The following is an 18967-nucleotide window of genomic DNA, read 5'->3' on the forward strand; positions in this document are numbered from 1 at the left end:
CTTTCACAGCAGGGCTGGATGGCATCAGGGATGTTAAGGGTTGAAATTTCAAACATTTCAAACCCTGGGGCAAAGAGCTGCAGAGTTTCAACGCATGAGACAGCACAGCTGGGATTTCAAAGCCAGTGGGGCCTGGCTCCAAGAATGGGATACAAAGGGCTTCAGGGGGAAATGGCAACTGGGAACAGGAAAGTCAGAGAAAAGTTGATTTACTGCTCATGTACGACACATGCGTGATTTCAAGTTACAGCAAACAGCTGTCAACCTCTCAGCAGAAAACAATTAGTCAGGTTGTCCCTGATAATGTGACCCTCCCAGTTTTCACAGTAAACGACTGAGCTGCAGCTGGTGGATGGACTGGCTGTAGTTCCACTTGTTATGTTCCTACCCTGCCACCATCTGCTCTTTTGGCTTTCCAAGTTTTTCTGAAGAACACAGCACGTGAACAGGAGCCTGGTTTGGAAGGCAAGTTCAGTAGCTCTCCAGCGTTATTTTAGACATTTTGCATAGCCATTTTTAAGCCCTACCTGAGGTGGTAATGCAAGAGGTTCTAGCAACACCTAGGTTGCTCCTAAATGTAAGAAGGGATAAGTATGAGGGTGATTCAGCAACTCTGTTGCTCCAAATGGGCTCAGCATCAGGTTTGTACTTGGCATGGTTGCACAGCATCAGACAGGCATGAGATATGAAAGATGTGAGTGCCATATGCCTTGCCAGACCAGCCAGCCTGAGCTGATAGCAGTAAAGTATCTGTAATGATCCATGATGGCTCCTCTCAGAATTCCTGCTGATAGAAAACTATGCCAGGTCAGGAGACAGGGAATAAAGAGATCACCCTACCATATGGCTATTATAGGGAGCACAGCCTTCCAGCACATTCACCGTGCCCACAGAAGGTGCAGGCTGAGAACTTTATGGGCGGCAGGTGTCACCTCCTGACTCACACAGGTAGCTGACACATTCCCACTCCCAGGCTGATAAGTAATGCACCAAAAAGTCAAGTATCATATAACCAAGACAACCGTCTTCTTGATGCTTGGTGGCATTCTGATGATGATTATCTTCTGTCTCTTGTAAGAGCCACTTCTCACAAACTCTGTGCAACAAGTGGAGGGGGTTGATAACTGTTAATCGGTACCGAATGTTTTTTTCAATGCTACCGGCTCTGACTTCATTAACTCTATGTCCACATATGTTGCCTGATGCTCTATGCTATCCCAGAGGAAAACGAAAGCTGCACTTGGTACAGGGATGCCTCATGCTGCTGTGTGGCTGTGACCAGGAATGAGACAGCTGTCCTGCTGCTACTGCAGCTGTTCAAGAGCAGCCTGAACGCTGCATTGCTCTTGCACAGCAGCAATGCTTATGGTGGTCCAGTGTCTTTCCATGAGGAGATTTCCTACAGCAACTGGCTGATCTTGGAAAAGAAAAGTCAAAGGTCTACAGCAGCCACTCTGGAAGCTGCTTCCAGAGACATCACGATGCTTCTGAACTAACAATTCACATGGTGCAGGACAGGCAAGATACAGGCTGAATGCCCATCCAGGCTGGTGATACTAAGTGTAACACCAGAAGTACAAGGTAGCAAATAAACAAGCAAAAACATCACCACTGTGTAATCTTGCTAATTTTAAATTATCATACACCTGTTCCTGAATTAGCCAAAATCTGTTCTTTCAGGTCATATAAATATTAGTGATCACAGAATTAAATTAGGCATAAATTAAACACAATCTTTAATAGCATGAACAGCTTCTTCAGACCAATAAGAATATCTGCAAATGTCAACAACTCTTTGAAAGCCAAGGCCTCCTGGAACCACTTGTTGTCAGCTCACCCTTGCTATTGCCTATTGAATGTAGTGTGAAAGACCCCATCGGTATGGCTTATTTTCTTGGTTCTCTGAGACAATTAATGAGAACCAAGATGACTCTTTATCTGAGCTGTCTTTTTTACAGACAAGCAATCAGGACATTCTGTAGGATGCACAGAGGCCATTTTCAGTCTCCGTTGGGATACTCTCCAGTGCTGTCCTACCAACACCAATCCAGTTCATTGCCACCAGGTCTCAAACTGGCTTCCCGTGTTGGGTACATTTTGATTTGCAAACCAGCAACTTTTCTGCTTACAGCCACAAAATAAGTGGGAGCAAAATGGGAAGGATTCTGGTGTGCAAAAAAGGGTAATGGCAGGCTAATAAAATACTTCAAATCAGCAAAGATACAGAAGCAGCAGCTTTTTTCTTAATTTTCAGAATTAGAGTACCTCAAGGCAAGCACTTTTTTTTATGTGCTGTATTATTATGGCTCCTTCATGAGAATTAGAATTAACAAGATGAAATATAAAAAGTGAATTCAGGATTTATGGCCAGAAAATGTGAGTGTAATCAAATATAACCAGCTGTGCATTAGGCAGGCCACTGTCTACAGGAAAGATGCCAGCTTTCCCTAATTTAACCTACTAAGTATGTGTAGTGTTAGTTTAAATGACAGGTCAAATGCAAATTGAGTCAATATAGGGATCTGTGCATTATTCCCCAAAGCGTTTTTAAATAATTTCAGGAAAAAATTGCCATAAAATTAGTCAAGACCACAAATTAATATGTGATAAATTTAAAATAATCACAATGTAACTACAATTTAAAATCAAGATTTTTTTTGTTTCGTTTATCTTTAATGTCATAAAACTTATTTTTCCAGGCTCCAAAGTGGAAACAAGATCAGGATCTGATGAATATAAGAATGCATTAACTTGTTGCTTCATATTTGGAAGTAACATTTGTTTCCTATATTCTATTTTTTCGTACAAGCAAACAAAAGTAAACTGTCTTTATCACATGAAAAGCACATTTATAATAAAATTTGTAAATATTCTTCTTTCATAGGAAAATATGGCTTTCTCTAAAATTGCAGGTTACAATAAGAAATGAATGGATACAAAACAAATGCCAAAATGTACTGCTTTTATTTTCTCGATTTTTTTTGTTGGAGGTGTTTTGTTGTTTTTGTTTTGTTTTATTTCCTCCAACAACATTGTATGAAGAACAACTGTGTGATTTGGATCTTATGTTTTATAATCCTCTTTTCACTGCTTGTTTAAAAATTGCTATATTATTACAAAGCAAGCTAACATTGTGGACTTTACCTACTCTAATGATAATCCCTTGAGGAAGAAATAAAATACAGAAAAATAACACAAGTGACCACTATGTAAATGCTGAATTTTCTAAAAACATTTTACTTTGTCAAAAAATTGAGAATGAGTGTCCAAAACTCTGGCTCACTCAAAAAGCCCAGATCTCTCAATGTTTTAGTTTTATGTATATCTTTGCTCTTTCTTTCTTTGTTCATTTGTAAAGAATTTAAATCCTTGTAAACTTATTTTTGAAGAAAGTGATCTTTTCCCTGCTTTTTTTTTTTTTTAAATTATCATTATTTATTGAGCAAACCCAGGTGTTCTATGGGATCTCTCTCAAATTACTGCTATGGACATGCCACTTATGCTTTCATGACTAACTAGTATTCTTTGATTACTGCTCTGCTTTTGGGTTCAAGCAGACTTTAGAAAGCGCTCAGTAATGATGAGATTAAGCAATACATAAATTCATAGAGTGAAGTTCACTGTCTGTTTTCATTGTCCACGGCAAACTTTGATTTACTGTCCAGAGCCACTGTTCCTCACAGTTTGTACCACTTCATGCTCCTGGACACAATCTAAATTATGATCAGCAGCTGCCTACACGCGTGCGTAGCTGGGTTGGTGTGGAGTCTACAGGGCTACGTACAGGCCAGTCATTAACAGTACCCAAAGAAATATTGCTGGACAAACCTCTGATTCTACTGACAAATTGCTGGATTGATGCCTGGCCCAGGACACTTACCATTGTAAAAAAATTTCCAGAGCTGATTTTTAAGTTAACCTGGTCCAGGGACTATTCAGCAACCAGTTTGGTGTAGTCCCAGTGTTCTGGATGCCACGAGCATGGACATGACCTCAAGTACTGGAGCACTGTGTTGCAGCCACGCTTAATTCAGCAGTAGAGACATAGTCTGGGAGTCAAGCTGGCCCAAAGTAGAAAATTAACTGCGGAGTGTGAATGCTGGCTGGTTAATGTGACCCACAGTTCTTCACACAAGGACTTCAGGGACAGGGTTGAAGCTTCCTCCTTGCCCCGTTTTATACCACCCTCCAACTTTTTTGATCTATACGCAAAGACATTTAAAATATGTGACTAACAGCAGATGTACAGATGTAGGGAGGCTGGAACCAGCTTTTTTTCCCCATTTGGTGAATATGTAATGAGAGAGTTCCTTTCCTTCTTACACTTTTTAAGGTAGATTTTGTACATATTCCTCTTACCAGTGGGAATGAGAATGCACAAAACTGTGACTTATTTCAGATTATACTAACAACCTGTCTTTGTTTTTTCTTCTTATAAAGCACAGTGTGTTTATTCTGCTCCAATCCTTCTTCATACTAGTTCATTTGGGACAGAACTGATGAGTTTGTGCTATGCCTCCGCAATCTGCCACTGCACAGCAGCCTATTAAGGGTAATACAGCATTTTTTCTTTTTTTTCCAAATTATTCACATTATAGGTAAGGTTGTATTTTACTAAACTGCTGGACTCTATTATGCATTTTGAAAATTAAATTTTGGGGTATTTTTCACTGGTGCTTTGATAGGAAAAGATGAATTTGAAACCCAGCAGAATACTTGATAATGAAGAGACAGAGAGGAAAGGATGGAGGCCAAGACAGATGTGGGATCTGTGCACCATTTCTCCTCTCCAAGAAGAAAAATACAAATTCAATGTACTCACCCTATAGAGGAAAATGGAAACATGAGGCACTAACAGTACACTCTCTTGAGCCTATGTGACAGCACTTTCAGTCAGAAAATCTCCCAGTTTTTTAACTTGTTTAAGTAAGTGGAGGAAAGGGAGAATACATTTACAAACTTTGGATTAATAGAACTTGAAGGAATTCATTACTGTCTCACTCTACAATATTTTTAGAGGCCGGTTTTAAACTGAGTATCTACAAGACATTATTTGAATCACTGATGATATAATTCAAAGAAGAAAAGCGACTTTTGTCCTTTGCTTTTTAGAGATCTACAGATGCCCAGGGACATCTGGGACTGATTCAGGAATGTGATGGATTATGGTCTGACTGCTTCTATGGCCTGAGTCTTCTACGGGATCAAGGTAGTGGCCCATGTGCTGGAGTCACAGCCTCAAGACAGAATTGCAGCACGTACCAGAGTGAAGTGACTGTGCCAGTTGCATGTCACCATGACTGAGTGGCAACCCTTTTACATCGATGCCAAGGATCTGTAAGTCCTACTGACGTGATTCAAGTTCTTCTTTTAAATGCATGAGGTGTGAGCTGCATTGAGCCGTTTTCAGCTAGCTGGATGCCCTGCTGGAAGTCCTCACCAGCTCCCCAGTCTGCTCTAACTCACGGTTAGGCCTTATTGGTGAACTTCAAGAAAGGGTACAGAGATACAAGATGCAAGATGTTCAAAGGTATCTAGCACCACTTTGACTGTTCCCCAGAGTGGTCTTACTGTCTTCAAAACTCTATGTGGAATGCTTAAACTCTTTTCTTTCGAAATTCTGCCATGACACGACCTTGTCCAGCTGGTCTGGCAGTACACACATGACACCACTCCAGTTCTTGTAGAGCTTTTCAGCTGCATCCTTTAGGTGTTATGTCCACACAGTCATATTTCCTGTTTTGCTGACCTGTGAGATTTTATTTCACTTTTCAACAAGCTAGTAAATAATTAAAAAAATAAAAAATAAATAAATAAATATATATATATGTATATATAAAAGATAACCTTACTGATTCTTTGTTTTCTTCCAACCCAGCTCCCAATGGACGTTAGAAGTTGCTATAGCTGACCTTTGGATAAGTTCATGACTGTTTTTTTAGGTTGTTGGTGAACAAGACAACCTTTTCTGTTTTACCTCTCGGACTAAGGCTGGTTTATTCAGTTGTCACTTTTAACGGGGACTAGTCGGCCGCATGAAGTTTGCTCCGGGGCACAGGGGCACTCACTCCTTGACGGCAGCAGCGCTGCCTGCCCTGCCGCAGCCCGGCACAAGCAGAGCCCCTACACCCCTTGCACAGCTCCTGCCCCACCGCGTCCCCGTCCCAGCCTCCCTCCGCTCAGCCCTCCCGTCGTTCAGCCCGCGGAGCTGCGCCTCCCCTCCGGGGCCGGTGGCAGGAGCCGCCCGCTCCCCGCGGCCACCAGCCTTTTCCCTCTCTCGCCCCGCTCTCCCCGCGCAGCCCCGCATGCAAATCGAAGCCGGCACCAGGAAGTAAAGCCGAGCGGCTGCGAGCCAACCGCCGCCGGCCCTGCGAGCTTCCCCCGCCGGCTGCCCCCCTCTCCCGGCCGGCGGGGCAGCAACGCCGCGCCCCGCACGCACAGCCGGCCCGGACCAGCCCCGCCGCCCCCGGGACAGCCCGCTCGCCGCCCCGCCGGTCACCGTGGAGTTCACTCGCTGCCGCGCAACTTTCGCACCGGGAAAGTAAGTGCCTTCGCCCGTCACCCCGCCGGGCGGCAGCGGCCGGCGGCTGGGGAAGTAGCCCCGGCTTCTCCCACGGGGGTGCAGAGAGCAGGGGCGGGGGGATGCCCGGCCAAGCCGCCGCAGTGCCCCCTCCCTGGCACGGCAGGGTGGGGACAAGGTGCTTTCCGGGCGGCTTGCCTTCGCTTCTGCCTCCCGGAGGAGGTGCCGCTGCCGCCTGACCTTCCCGGTAGGACTGGATGGGGTCTCAAAGGAAATAGGGCTTTTTTTTTTTTTTTTTTTTTTTTTGTTAAATAATCATTCTCAAAAGCGTGATTCACTTCTTGCCGCTTTGCCCGGCTTCTGCTGTGATCTTGAGAGCTCGGGTGCCCCTGGCTGTTCCGTGCCGGAAAGCGTGTAAAATTAGCTGATCAAAGTCTGCAGTCGGTGTTTCAAGCCAAGGCAAGAGCCTTGACTGAGGAGAGACAATGTGTCCTCTGGGTGTTGCTTCTTATGCTGCTTTTTTTCTAGGAAAAAAATTCCTGGAGCCTCTTCCAAGTTAAAGCCGCTTTCTCTGTTACATTCAAATGTACTTTAGCTTAAAAGAAAGATGAGAAAATTATATTGTAATGTTTGGTGCATGGTGTTTCTTGCTGGTTACTGTTATAATGGTACTGTATGCCTAAGGAATGGTCAGGGTGGGGGAAGAGGTTCTCCTTCCAGTTTTAATTTAGGATCTAAAAGTCAAGCTAGATCTCTGTAGTTGATGCTATACCTTCAGTAAAGCTGTTAAGAGTTTCTGTTGAAATGGCATCTTTCATGTGTTTGTAGCAAACGGGTTTGCAAGAACTCATCTTGCTGCTTCACTCCCTCCTGTTGGCACTGAAGACCAAAGACAGTAACATGACTTGTTTAGCCAGGTCGTGTTACTATGGATATACATAGGGAGCACAAAAGTTGAGTTCTTATTGCATTGTTTCATCTGAAACCCCAAATCAGTATCCCATCTCTTGCCTTTCATTCCCACCTTTGAAAAGAAGAAACAGTTTGACCAATGGTAACCTACTTTAGCTCACTGTGATACAAATTGGAAATTACTTTTTTTTTTTAAAATCTTGATCCCATAAAGTATCCGGAAGACTTCTGTAATTTAGAAAACTTAATGTTAGTATGTTAGTTGCAAGTATCTGTAGAGTACGCGTGCCAGGTGGATGAGTCTGCATCCATTGTAGTATCACTAAAGAGGAGTTTAAAAAAGAAAAAAAAAATGTACATTTTGTTGGGAAATTGCAAAGCTATGCTTGGAAAATGTAGCTCAGTTTTACTGAAGGGATAGTGAAATTCTGTTTGTGAGAATTGTTTCCAACCCAGTATTTAATGCAGAGTAGTACATATTAGGACTTTTTATCTTTATAATAGGTACCATCAACAGCACTGAAAGTATGGATAAGAAAAAATCAAATCGTTTTCTCTGAAAAAGTAGCAACAGGCTAGAAGTCAGTTAGATATTGCTAATCAGACATTATGAGATCTTGGACAAGGATTAAAATTCGTGAACTCTGAAATCAATAGATGTCTCATTCTGTTTGATCTCTTCTGAGAGCTTTCTTTCTCCATTTCAGCTTTGTGAGCTACAGACTAGTTAGAAAATAATTCTTAATTTAATAACATAAAGATCTATTTTAATTTTGTGCTGTTGAGATATATTTTTTTAACTGTAATGGTGTAGAATTATCAGCTTTGTACAATAGCTGACTGACTTGAAGTTATTCTACTTTTCTCCTGTAATTTTTGAGTAAATAAGGGTTTTTTTCCTATATAAGTACACAGAGGACAAGGTAAGGCTTAGACCTTTCCTTTTAAGTTCCTTAACCAATGGAGTTGCACAATGACTTTTTCTGACAATGCAATGAATTATGAAACTTTCACATACAAGTTAAAGCCCATTTAAGATGTTTAATGTTCCGGTTTTTAATGTTACCCTTTCAAGAGGGTTTCCAGAAATGTGAAATTCTTTCTTGCGTGTATTTATCACCATGTAAGTACTTATAAGTAACTCTTTCACAATACTTTCCCCCCCCCCTTTTTATCTGCGTAATTGGAGTTATCTTCCTATGCCCTTGTTGGCTCTTGTAAGGCATCACAGAACAGCAAGTGTAGTGGCAAGCAGTTTCTAAAAGGGGCAATGAGAAAGGTCTGGGGTCCTCCTGGCTCAACTTAGTAGCTGATCTTCAGTGAGGTGACTCACAAGACCAGAAACATTACATCTGGCACTTCTTATGCTGCACATTAGAGACCAGCATTTGATCTTGCTTTAGCTACTCAGGAAAGTTTAAGAACTGCAGTGTTTAATCAATTTCTGTCACAAAAGGGAGATGTTTTCCTATCAGTACTTTGTGTGTTATTTAGAATCTTAACGGGCATCTTTGGGGTTTTCGGATGGAAATGTGTTGACCATGAACCAGTTTTTATTTTCCTCAAAGGGCTAGGTGATCTGGGAAGGGGTGAGGTCTTTCCTCCTATATCTGCATATTCTGAGTGATTGAATGACTTTATTTCTTGTGTCCAGGGAACTTTAGAGCCAGTTTTACTTTTGACATTCAGGAAGCCCTTTGCAATACTGAAATAACACAATACAAGAAGATGAGGAATAGGTAGGTAGGTAGATAGTTAGAAGCATAGGGTGAGCATTAGGTGTAGACTAGGACTCCTAGCACTCTGCTCTAGAACCATGGTTATACACAGAGGTGTATTTCTCCAGCACCAGTGGTCTCCAAAGGGTGTGAGCTGTCACGTACTAATGCAAGGGATGGGAAGAGAACAGCTTGGCCAGGGACCCTGAGTGCTGTGTGAGCTTTGTGTGCAAAAGGTGATACTTCCTTCTAAAGCTACAGAGCCAGTTGTGTAAGTAGTTGCACCAAACCACATGACTCTGTTAAGTAGTATTTATTGTTATTTTACCCCTAGAGCACTTCTATCTCTAAGAAGAACAACTTCATCCTGTAGAAGAACCAGCTGCCCAGCAGAGAATTAGGTTTTTTCTCCTGCTGATTGTATTCCTATTTCCTGTTCCACCCATTTATTTGTTTCTCCTATTTCATGAGAGTGTAGGAGTGCAAGAGATGCTCTAGAGAAAAAGGCTTCCAGACTTGCTGAGCTGTGCCACAGGAGACTATGCAGATAAAAATGTAAAATTACATTAGTATGAAAACAGTCTTTAGTGAAGCATACAAGGAGAAGGAGACTGCCATACTGTAAACAGTCATGGTACCTTCTTCAAAGACATCAGCTTCTACTAATAAAAAGCAAATACAATGTAACTGTCCTTAGTGGGACTGTTCCTAGTTTAAACTTAATTGTCCTTCAGGGGAGGATGGAAAGGTCTGTGCTGTCATATTTATTTTTGCCTGATTCAAATACGTTTCCTGTTGACATTGTCATTAAATGCTGTAATTTCCGAGGCTGAATCAGTCATGGTTGTGTTCGGCATCTTTCCTGAGAATGTGGAAAATGCAAAGGCAGAATTAATCTTGTTTTGGAAGCATTTCCTCCAAATATTTGTGAGATACTTGTATTGGTTGTGTGCCTTAAGGAACTACTTATAGAGGTAAATAGATTAGTTATTTTTGTCAGTTGAATGTCAGAAGATAGCCTATATTTTGACAGTAGCACTTTGCTGGGGAGAGAAGGAGAAGGAGACCAGGGAAAGATGAAGAAGGGAATGGATAGATCTCATTTCTCTGGAGGAAAAAGGGTGGACTAGCAGCATTCAGGCCAATATTTGGTATCCCTTAGGTCAGCATTGTCTTTTTCAAAGTGCTGGCATCTTAAGTATCTACGATTGGTTCCTGTGTTTGTGCAGCATACTATCTTACTTCTTCAGTTCAAAAGACTCAAATGATAAACAGTCTGAACAATGTGCTCTTCTTCCTTGTGGTCTCTTCTGCATGTAGCATGAGGCTACTTCTTCCTGTCTAAACTGTGGTTGATGTGTCATAGAATTTGCTAATTTAATTTGCAAAGGCCTGCTTTTTACTGTGCACATTCTTGTGACTAAACCGTTTATTGAAAGTACCTGTGATAGCAAATTGTGCAATCTGAAACTGGAAAATGTGATAGCTCACCACAGGGGTTGAGGTATGGGATGCAGCTACTCTTCTGGAATGGCATTTTCTGCGGTTTATTTTAGGGGTCTACTGAAAGACTGGTCATGATACAAGTTTGGAGGGAATTAATTCCCTCTGGGATGTGTTCTTAACTACTCCTTTGTTAGGTTAACAGAAAGCCATTTCAGGAAGTTCATCAACAAAAACGTAGTCTGTTAAGTGGGCTTTCTGATGTGGCATCTATAATGTGTCACTTTGCTTTTCATGTTTCCTTCATTGGTTTCTGCAGATAGGTGTGTACAAACCAGTTTGATCAACTTTTTGATGAAATCGTATTCAAGCCTTTTCTTGGACATAAACTGAAACAATGGGGTACTACGGGAATTAGTGCAGGAGGATGTTTAACTGCTAAGCAGGTTTTGTTCTTTCAGTGTATTACTGTACTAGGGACTTAAAATTATTATTAAAAGGTAAAGAGTATGTTTTAATGAATTCCTGCGTAATGATAATGTACCATTAGGTTTCACCTCTGACCAAGTTTTACTCTATTAAGACTAAGAAAATAGTTCCTGGTAGTATCAACTGAGTAGGAAAACATATGGATAGTACTGCATCTATTGCATTTATTGAAATTGCCTGCTCAAGTATCCCTTGCCAGCATCATGAGGCTTACATTCATTAGGTTCAGTGGACAGAAAATTGTTTACTCCAGGGCAACCCCAGCCTTACTATATGTCTTGATGGGATTTCTAAAATGTGTTGAATGCTCTAGGGTAGCTGTGGTTCAGGTGGGAGCAGACAAGAACTGCAGAATAGGGTTAAATGATAGCCAGAGCTGGTGTCAGCACCACTGAGGAAATGAAAGTTTTTGGTAAACACACAGGAAGGGGATGGGCAGGAGAAAGAGGAAATCCTATGTTGGATGTTCTGGGTTCAACCTGTTCAAACTATACTGCATGAGTCATTTGAATGTGCCGTTATGGCATAGCAGAGCATGCAAATAGGATTCAAAGTACATTTTTGTAACTATAGACCTACCATTGCAAAAGATCTGCTAAACTGTGCAAAGGCAAGAGGGAAACATTGCAGCTTGTGAAGGGTGTAGGAGAACTTGCCTTTTAAGCAACTCTCCTGCTGTATTGCTGGCATGGCACTTTGTCTTCCTTTTTCTATTTTGTGAGCGCTTTGCTCTTTCACTGATTTCCAACTGTACTTGCACTGTCTGTGAGAGAGACTGGAGCAGCTGTCCTGGCACCAGTGGAGAAGCACCAGACCATACTGAGGTGAATGCTAAGTCCATTTCCCTTGAGATGTAGGCAGCCTGATTGATGATTTCTGCTAGGCAGGCGGTGGACAGCAGTGCTACCACTGGACCTCACCAGAAGAGCTTGCCTCTTCTGAAAATCTCCCACTAAATTTCCTTGGTAGCAGTTCCCATCCCTCTGCCATGATGCTTACCAGTGTGTCTGAAAAACTCTTAGAGCCACACTGCTTCAAGTGTCTTCATTAGGAATAATGTGCCGTTTATTTGGCGCTTTTTCTCCCTAACTTCCTGGGAAAAGCCATATTTCAGTCGTGATCCTGCTGTAGCAGTATTCCCTTCTTATCGCTGCTTCCTTTCTTCTTCTCCCATCATTCTTTTATTTTCTGAAAATCATTCTGTTGATTCTTTCTCTGCAGTTTTGTGTTCAGAACTGTCAATGGTATAAGCTGTTTATTTAGATTTCTGTGTAGCAACTTTTATTTTTCCTTTTCCAGCAAAATAAGTCTCAGCACGTTTCATAATCTAATCATCATTTGTAATCTACTTGTGCTACCTTATCAGGGAATATGCGCTCAGAAATATGTATCTCCAGCCTCTTGAAGACGCGTGAAGTCCAATGGAGCGCCAAGCTGGCAGTACTGACATGGTCTTCACAGTGTTTTAAGAAGCCTGTGCCTTCTTAAAGAACAGCTTTGTACTTCTGTAGATAGCCAGCAGAAATCTTCTATCTAGACCATGTGTTACATGTACATGTGATCTGTCTTCATAGCTAACTAGTACTGTTTACCACATGTAATTCAAAATGGTGACCTCAACCTGACTTGAAACAGGTTAGTTTCTATGTAGAAGGTGTTCAGCTTGTATTTTCTCCTACCCCTTTGTCTGCCATTCTGTGGTGTTGCTTCAACATTCTCTGGTCAAGTTTCATTTCCATTGTATGCAGAAGGTTTTTCTGTGCTGTGTAGTGGCACATGTAAGAGGTTTTTCAGCCAGCATTGACCCTTCTTTTAAGTCCACCTGGTTCCAGGAAGCAGAGTGTGGATTTATTGGCAAGTGTGCTGGCCTATGAAGAAGAATTGTAGTATTGTGGGGGTGTGATATTAAGGCAACAGCTCGTCTTCCAGGGTTCCTGTGCTGTGCTCCTTGGTGTTGACATGTCCCATATGGTCTGTCCCCATGGAAAGTGAAACTTAAGAAATATAGCTTTGAGAAGGCAGTGCACGTTTGAAGAACCCACTTCAGCAGAGCCGGCACCAGCAGAAGAGAGATCTGGCTGGTGGAGTGAACGAGTGGGAAAAAGGTGTTTCAGGTGAGGTGTTTCTGCTCTCAATGGAGCATTTGAGCAAGTCTGAAGGCATTCGATACAAGTGTCAGAAAATGCAAAATTCAGCATTTGAATAGCTTATTTCAATAAGAGATCAGAACAGTGTTCTCTTCTGTGATGTATTTGACTATGTACGATGGTAGTCTTCTCCTGCCGGGTTTAGATGGGTGAAAAGTCTTTTTCCTTGCTCCTGCAACATAAGCAAAAATATCAAGATGCTTGAAATCATGTGACGCCGGAAAGTACTTTCTCCTTTGAGCAGAGAATATAGTTTCAGTGATGTGACTGTATTATGTTTATTACATGTTCTATGTCTTGTCATACAGCACAGATTATGTGCTTTCTTAGGGACTGTAATTGTCTCTACTCCATTAGTTATCATCCTTTGCATTCTTATTTGTTTTTTCTCCTTTTATCTCTCTGCTTCTGCAGTCTTCCCTGTTAATTTATTTCTCAGCATCAACTCCAATTCTGACTTGTGTCCTACCTTTTCTTATACGGTTTGTGTCTTACTGGTTTTCAAAGCATCTTCTTTGCACAATGCTTAATTCTATGGAATTCAAATGTAAGTTAATTGTGAACTCATTACAGTTCTTCTGAAACAAACTCAGGTAACCATCATGAACACTGATGTATTCTTACTTCTTCCTTAGTAAATGTAACTGCATGGGACTTGAGTGCTAAAGTCACATCTAAACAATGGGGCTTGTGTACAGTCTAAGATGTTTTTGTTGGGTACAGTATAATCGCACATCTCCTGCCTATGAGTTATGTATTTGATATTTGAAGTTACAAAGACTATAAACTTTAATGAGCAGCCAGTATGGTCATAAGAAGAGTGCTATAAAATTCTTGCAGTCTACAGTCTGAACATGAAAATAATTCTGGTCTCAGTTTACCATGAGTCTGAATCTGCCAAAATTATCACACATGCTGTCCTACTTATTAAAGTCCATGTCTTGCACTTTGTTTAGAAAATCCTGGCCTGAGTCTCTCAAAGTCTGTAGAGCTCCTGCAAGTTTTGTGCCATCACTTTCAGGACCAGAAGCTGGTTCCGTGGAACTGTCTACTGTTTTAAATACTAGTTCTTCATCTGATGTCAATTGCAAGGCTCTTGACCATTAAGCAGGACTAGAAATAACACTAAATGCTGTGCAATCCAGTAATGATATGTCGTGACTACAGAAGTACTGGTTGTTTTTAGAGGGAGAAAATAAACGCCAAGCCAAAGTCAAAATAGTAGAAGCCATTGAAGCATTCATCAGTTTCTGAAAGTGAAATAAATTAACATATTGAGCAAATGCAACCTGCTTCTTCAAGTCAGTCCTCCACTCAGAACTTCTATTTAGTGTAGAATGACTTATCTCAAATATATTAATAACAGAACTTTAATCAGGTTAATATTCTTGCATAGCTGCTGTCCTGGTGATTTGGGGAACTCTGTGTTCATTCTTGCCTTTGAGAAAGATCATCTGCAAAGACATACATATGTTTAAAATCCAAGGTCTCCAGTTCTTCCTTAGAATGTTTGAAGCAGGAAGAATCAAGTGAACCATCACATCAGTGATTGACAACCCTTCCTCAAAAGACAGTCTCCAGATTCCCACTCTCACTCCTCTCTGAAAATGGAAAGAATGTAAAATATTTCAAATTTTTATTAACTATTGAGAAACTTATTATTCATGCTTATGTGTGCATCAAATGTGAAAAGCATGCTTAGAACCTGGAGTGAATTCTTGGTCCATGTTCATTCAATGACGTATTTCCTTTTACACTCACTGTTACCCCAGTGTGAGCATGTAGTTTCACAAGGCTCAAGTTAAAGGTGCTTCTGTCTTTAGATTCAAAAAATTGCTTATGATATAGCTCTTTTAGCTCTATTGATCATACTTGCAGCATGTTGGTTCAGTCAACATCCTTTTGTGCACGCATATGTATCCCACATAGCAACAGTTGCTTAGAACAGTTTACCAAGCTGGGCAAGAAATCACCTGGAACATGCCTGGTTTAGATTCATGCCCTCAAAGAAATACAATTAACAGAGAGTTAAAATTAAGTAAAGTAAACGAGTTATAAATAGACCTCTGTGAAATGCTAGAACCTGGAGTACAGTCTTACACCCCTGAAGTTAAGGGAGGTTCTGCTTACAACAGTGAGAGCAAGAAGAGGTGGTTCCTCACGCGAACACTTGCGCAGTTAGTGCTGAATGTTCTTCTACTATCCCTGTAAAGATGAAATAGCACAAAACTTCATTTCTGCTAACGTAATTTACTGGCACCAGATTTGACACTGTGTGATTTTTTTTATTATTATTATATTATTATTTTTTTTAGAGAGCTCTTGCAACTTCCTCTTGCAACTTGAGAAAACTTGCCCAAGAATTGCACACTTCCAGGAGGAACTGGACTCAGTGTTAGCCCACATCAGTGTGAATGATTTAACCCCACATTTTCATCTGAGCTTGGAGTTCATTCTTAAATCCATATTACATACCCCAGTACAATGGCCTGTGTTTGAGAGGGTTCCTCTGGGTATAGGTAATGCTAATGAAACACAAAACAGTCTGGTGGAGAAGTAATGGGGTTTTTTTGCAATTGAACTATAAATACTGGCATTTGAAGAGGGTGAAAAGAAATATCTCTTTCTTTTGTGAAATTCAGTGCTTTAGACAGGTGACCAAGGCATTGTGTGATGCTATTATAACAAGAATGCTAAGTTTAAGTTGCAAGTTTGGTCAAGAGTACGTGTCAGCATCTAAACGTGGAGGTGACAGCAAACAAAGAAGCTTTGTGACCAATGGAGCAGGATGGTAATTGCACTATAGTTCAAAGTAATGACCAGGCTAGTACAGTTAAGATTCCTTAACACAGAAGTCATTCTGCACTAATTTAGTCATAACTGTCTGAATGCATGTTGAAAGCAGATTGTAGAATGCATAAAGCGGGTAAGGTTTATAATAATTTATTTATTCCTTGAGGATATGGTTACCTGAATTTGAGAGAACAAAACCTAATATACACTAATGCTCTGTTCCCGTCTTTCCCCTTTTTATTAAACACCTTGGAAGCAGAAGATAAAACCAAAGGAGAAGTGGTATACTTTCTATTAGGCCACCCTCAAAACCTTCATCAGGGCTTGTTGGCTGTGAATTTGCTGTCTTCAATCATGTTTTCATTGACATGTTGTCATAATTTCATTATCTCTTAGTTTTGTTTACAGTATAGCAATGGGTTTGAATTACAAAGCAAGAGATCACATCTTCAAAAGACTCTTTATTGCCAACAACATCTTTAACTAGTTGAAGGCCACATTCATAAATAACAATCTTTTCCCCTTACTCATAGTAGCTGTTAATGATTCTCTCTAACAAATGTCCTGTCAATACATTTGTCTGGGTATATGGAAGCTGAGTATTAGGCTGCTTTACTAGAATGAAATGAAAGTTTCAAGCATTGGCTGCTACCTGCAAATATACCTTCCTGTACACCTTCTAGACAGGGTGGACAGAGTAGCAAATTTCAGTTGAAGAGCTAGTTGGGCTACAGCCCTGCGAAGATGATAGAGTCATGTTAATTTTCCCCAAACTCATCAAATGTTAGTAAGCTGCTCACTCTGTCCCGTGTTGTCTTCTGAAGCTCAATGGAATAGGGAGAGGCCAACTTCCGTTTCTCTTTCATGTATCATGTAGTAAATGTAGACATTTAGGGTACTGCAGAGTAGCTCCTGGAGGTCCACTTGTACTCAGTGTAGTTTGTTTGTGTGTCTGTGCTTTTGCGTCAAATACATTGATGGATATGTTGAAATCAACACCACCTAAGTAAAACCACTGTGTGTATGAGCTAGGCATTTTGGACTGACGTAGAAACCCTTGTTGTATGCCTCTGAGCTGCGCCTTGGTTTTGGGAGGCTGTGTGTGTGGGAAGGAGGAGGGGAGAGTGAGGAGCTGGGTAAGCGCAGTTTGGGAGTGATAAAGGGTAGGTCCCAGACCTGTGTTCTCCAACGAAATTGTGCAAAGCTTGTCCTTCTGCCCTTCTGTCGCATCACTTGTTATGAGGATGACCACATTTGGGCTGCCCTTGGACCTCACTTCAAAACCTGGTTGCTTTTATGGGTAGTTCCTAATTTTCCTATGCTACAGTGATTGCTCTAGTCACTAAAAAGGGAGGGGAGAAGGATCCTTATACTATTGATAGACACAGACATCTGTAAAGCTCAGGGCAAGTCTTAGGCTGCTGAAGCTTTAGGAGGCTGCCATTATTGCCAAAGTCATCAATGTAGAGCTGAAAAAAATGTATGCAACTCATAGATACATGTAGACAGAGTTCTTGTGTCTTGCTAGCTGGAGTAGGACATTTCTTGATATGTAGGAAAAATGTTAATCCTCTTCAGTGTAGTCATTTGACCAAATTTTCATCAGGAAAAGGAGATTCGGCTATATGGAGCTGCTGTGTGTCATTACTGAAGTTTTTTGCTAGTAAAGAAAATGACATTTTAGCTCATAGTTTGCATGATGCTTTTAAGTCTGTGAAGTATTTTGGAAACCTTCCCTTTAAGGTGGTTAGTATGTTGGTACAGTTTTTCTCTGTACCATTTCATATGATCCTTTTGAAGAATTTGACAGAAGTATTCTGTTATGACAAATTAAGATGCTATTTGACCTTTTCCCCTATCTTCAAAAGATATAGTGCAGTGGAAAAATGTTGAGGAAATGGAAGATGCTGTTGCCTGAGGGCTGGCAAAGTGAATTAATTTATTGTTTGATATTGATTCAAAATTCTGGAGGATGCAGTTGAGGCAAATGATTGTAATAAAATGAAGCAAGTGTTGTAAGGTCAGAAAACAGATGTTAGCTTAATGTAAGAGTTGGTTTTAAATCAGTGCCAAAAATACTGACTACATGAATCTGGAACATTTTCATAATATATAAAGACTATTATGCAATGTTAACAAAATTACAATCTTGTGTGGATTAATTTTCTTGTGTTTTGGTGTTTTGCTTAAATTGGATAAGCAAGGAAAAGAGTCAGTAGTTTGTATAAATTATATTCCACTTCATTTCAATGTGATGTTGTGTTTCAGAATTTTATTTTCAACCTTTTACAAAGATTATAACATTATTGTACTACCACAACATTCGTTATTTTCAGTGCTTTTTCTTGATTTACTTTTTTTATTTTTTTACCACTGCCAAAATTCCTGCATGAAAACAAGCTTTTAAAAAATCTAGGCAAAAATGTGGTGAATTTATATAAAAATAGAAGATGCTTCTTGCTTGGCCAAGGCCCCCCACCCCTGTTAGAACTAAGTTTCATGTAATCAACTATAATGATATTTATTATATATATTATATGATCATTTATGAATTCCAACAAAGATCGTGTGTCATTTAGCTGATCGTTGAATAAACTTATCCTCTCCCTAGAGACTTAAAGGCAAGACAGACAAAGGTTGGACTGCAGATCAGTATAATTTGAATATAGAAAACTGTTTACCTGAACTGATATATTTACTTTTACCAAACCATTCGTGTTTCAAAGGCTGTGGAGGGAAGTACATGATCCTCAAACCTCACTTGACCACATCTGATATCTGTATAACTGTATTGGATCACTTAATACTTGGAAGTTTGAGATGTGATAACTTAAGTCACTTTTTTCCATTTAGTATAGCAATGTGTTAATCAATGATGGCTCTTGCATAGCTAAAATGCCTGGTCTAGTGACTTAAAAAAAAAAAGAGGGGGGGTTGGTATAGGA

General features: G+C 40.5%; 1 protein-coding gene across 6 annotated transcripts in view; it reads left to right on the forward strand.

Moving 5' to 3' along the window:
* The first annotated feature begins 6290 nt into the window (after positions 1-6290).
* The window catches only part of LYN (LYN proto-oncogene, Src family tyrosine kinase), a 52968-nt gene continuing 40291 nt past the window's right edge, over positions 6291-18967 (forward strand). Inside the window, exon 1 of one of the 6 annotated variants that reach the window (XM_065053578.1) lies at positions 6291-6541. The gene's annotated coding sequence lies outside the window, so the exon portion shown is untranslated. Of the gene's footprint in view, positions 6542-6649; positions 6768-11843; positions 11907-18967 lie in introns of those variants that run through there. The other 5 variants (XM_065053573.1, XM_065053572.1, XM_065053574.1 and 2 more) reach the window with 5 other exon arrangements.

This window comes from Columba livia, chromosome 2 (genome assembly GCF_036013475.1).
Source record: "Columba livia isolate bColLiv1 breed racing homer chromosome 2, bColLiv1.pat.W.v2, whole genome shotgun sequence".
In the NCBI taxonomy this organism is placed as follows: Eukaryota; Metazoa; Chordata; class Aves; order Columbiformes; family Columbidae; genus Columba; species Columba livia.